Genomic DNA, 3,826 nt, shown 5'->3' with positions numbered 1-3,826 from the left:
AAAGAAGGCAACAGCTGCTGGCACATGTAGTCATTCAAGCGAGAGAGAAAAAAAAACTTCCCCGTCTAGAAGCTCAACCTTTTAAGAATCACGAGGAAAAAAAACGAAAATATGCTACAGAAAAAGCAACAGCAACGTGGTGGCTTACCTCTCTTAAGCGATGTCAGCACACAGGAAAAGCGGAGCGAGTTGCTTGAGAGATTGGTGAATCACAGCTTGATTAGGTTTTTTTTCGGTGAGGCCAAAAACATGCTATGTATGGAGCGCATGAGCGTGTTTGCTACTGACTGCATCCATCGCAACTGCGGAGAAAACTTCGAAACAGATTGTTGAAGATGTTTTCTGGAAGAAAAAAAAACGATGTGCAGTAAGCGGATCAGAACCTTGCGCTCAACAGGGGAATAAAAACCTCTCCAAAACCAGAAAACTCCTAGCAATTTCTCCAATCAGCTAAAAAAAAATGAAATAATGCAAGAATAGTTAACCGAGAAGAAATTTAGGAAATAAAATCAAAATTACTGAAATAAAACAAAAATAAATGTCAAATCATTGAAGATATGTCGCAAACTATTTTTTGGAAAGTAAATTCTCCTTTTTATTTTAGTTAATTTCATATAAATGTCCAAGAAGGAGTATTTCATTTCCCTGAAAAGGAAAGATAAATGTGAGTTTAGATTGGAACCGCATGCGAAAGAAGAGAATAAAAATATGTTTAAAAATAGAGAAATCTTTTCGTGTTCAACTATCCACTGAAAAAACTGAAACAATCCAAAAAAGGCTAACTTAGAGAAAGATAATGAAAATTGAAATTACTGAAATAACACAAAAATAAATGTCAAACAGATGGAAAAATGTCGTACACTTTTCAAAAAAAAAAAAAAAAGTACACGTCTAAGTGTCCAGGGGCAGACACTGCCTTCCCTTAACGGAGAACATCAAGCACAATAAGAACGTTTTAACTAAGTGGTCCTAAGAATCCCTCAGATAAAATAGTACATCAAAGAATGCAAAATCTATAGGATCTATACCTATAGGATTGACTACTTGTGACGACACTCATAGCTGTGGGAATCCTAGGAAGTGATTATTCATAGATTCCTTAATGTTGCCCTCTATTAATAGGACCTAATCCTACTTATTAATAGGACCTAATCCTACTTATTAATAGGAGCTAATCCTATTTAATCTCCTATTATTCACCTGCAACTTACAGTAATACAAGTCGATTAGTGTTGACATTTCTATAAATTTCCTTCTTTTTTCAGAGCTACTTCTTCTTAGAACCATATTTTGGGATGGATTAACAATTACGATTTTCTAATAGGATATAGTAGCTAATAATAATAATGATGATGACAATAATAGGAAATAACATATGCAAAGATCAGGACAAACTTTCAGCACGGACCACATAAGGCTCCTCTCTTACTCCAGCAACATAGCGATTCAAAATATGACTCAAAACAACTACGAAATAAAAAATAAATGAAACAGTTATGTCTACAGGGGTCTCTCCCTGAATCACTGTAAACAGACGGCTCCGGAACGCTGTTTCTCACGACATCCTCCAGTGCAACGCAGCGCCCTTTCGCCCCGCCCCCGCATGCGATTCGTCGAATGAAATGAATTGCCCATTGGAGGGTCCAAATAGTTTTTCGACGAGTCGCAGACAAGTCTGGTACTAATTTATTTAACCCAGACAGATGAAAGGCTTGGTTGGCCCCAAGGCGGTTTCGAGCCATCGACTGCGCGGCCACAGCAGATCTCTTACTGACTGCACTACACCCTTAATAATATATTTTAAAAAAAACCAGATATCTAACCAAATTATTTTTCTAGGAATTCTTCACCATGTCCTAACAATAATTTTGAAACCAACATCACATAGAACCAATTATTCTGACAATGAGGTTCAGGACAAAATCAAAATTCAATACAGCTGCTAATTTAAGAAATAGTTAATGAAGGAGAAAATAGATAAAATAGGCAGATAAATAATTGCGATTTGATCGTACCTGCAAGAGTTATATGGATTGATCACTCGAAATAATTGATCAACGACCATTCATGCAGCCCTGTAATCGACACATATAATATGTCCTGCTCTGACCTGACACAACATAGATCGGCTTACATTTGATCTTTCGACACTCGAACGTTTTTTCCTTGCAGTCAGAAAAATAATCGTGAACCTGGACGACGTGAAAGCGAAAATTCTCTACTATACGATCAACGGGCAGATGTCGCAATTACGTAGATATTAGTTATGCTGTAGAGTTTCTTTTTACAATAGAAGTACTAGGAGAAATGGTAGGAATGAGACGGAGGGATCAAGAGAGATATTGTGTGGGTAGATCGAATCATCTATATCGTTGCTTGTGATCCACATAAAGCAATACCCATTCACTGATACAATGAGCAAGTGACAAGTGAGTTCTATCAGCCGCCGCACATTTCGTGTAACCATAAGTAATTAATGTATATGGCTTCCGTTTTCACCTCCTTAAACAATTTATCAAGACACTAACTCAGGATGGTGTGAACTTTACGGAATGAACGCAGGAGTACTCCAAACAACCTCTATTTAGACCTCTGAAAATGGCGAATAAGCTGAAACGTCAGGCGAATACAGGATCTGTCTAAAAAATAAGACTTCGTAAGACACAATTAGAAAGCACAGGCATCCCGTTGTTTCAAGACACGAGGACGTTTAATCAAATGAGACATCCTGGAGAAAACATCAACGTTCATGAGGTGTGATTCAATTTTCACTCCATGTATATTACACAAAACGTGAACCCATACAAAAAAAAGTACGTAGTAAATCCTTTTTCGTCACTAAGAGTTCTGAACTTAACCTCAAATGTATGCATGCTTATTGAATACAAAAGAAACAAGTTATTCAGATTTATTTAATATATGCATTTTATCTATCTAAAAAACTGAACTTAGCTGCTTTGTGGCTTTTTTTCGTATTTATTGAAGCATGTCTAGCATTTTACCATATCATTCCCAGCCTTTTTGGCTTTTTTTACTCTATGTGTTCACTTCATTCCTATATCTACTTCCCAGAATCTATGCCAATCTTCCTGCAACTGCATGTTCCATGCTTATACTTATTTTTCCGATTTCTGGCTATGAATTACTGTGGCTACTGTATCTACATGTACTTGAGCACTGTTCCAGTCCTAAATCCACATCTTTTGAGGTTGGGACGTTTCATCCCCACCTGTAAGTTATGGTAGAAGAAAACCTTGTTCCTTCATTAACTTCACTATACACAAGGCCGACTGACTTATCCTTAATACACAAATATAACTAGAGAGTAAAAATATAAGTGGCAATCACGCGCAACCTCGCCCACTTGGCTGTTCCCTCGAGCGCCTTGTTTGATGCAGCTCTACCGCTCTGAACGGTTCTGCAGCCCTGCGCTGTGTGCGGCTCCCTACTGCTCCAGTCCCTCTGGCATCACACACGCCTTCTCAACCACTTAGGCTTTGGTCCTCGCGCTGAGACCCCAAGGGAGCACCGAGTCCTGTCGACGACCTCTCATTCACTAGTTGCACGGCTACAACCGTCCTCACTTCCGGGAAATACGCTCAGAGACACTGCCGTCTCGATGGCACTGTACTAATGCCCTGGGCCTTGCCCTTAAGTCGAGCGACTCTCCGCTGCAATGTGTCGAGCCGACTGATTGACTGTGACTGTGAACCAGCTCCTCATGTAGAGCGATTTTTCGCCTGATATCACGTGGCAGCTGCTCACTGACTTGAGCGCACATGACTCCCCAGTACAATACAATTCGGATTCAAAGAAATCGAAAGTG

This window comes from Necator americanus, chromosome II (genome assembly GCF_031761385.1).
Source record: "Necator americanus strain Aroian chromosome II, whole genome shotgun sequence".
Classification (NCBI taxonomy): Eukaryota; Metazoa; Nematoda; class Chromadorea; order Rhabditida; family Ancylostomatidae; genus Necator; species Necator americanus.
The sequence above is the reverse complement of the archived record's forward strand: the minus strand, read 5'-3'. Positions refer to the sequence as shown.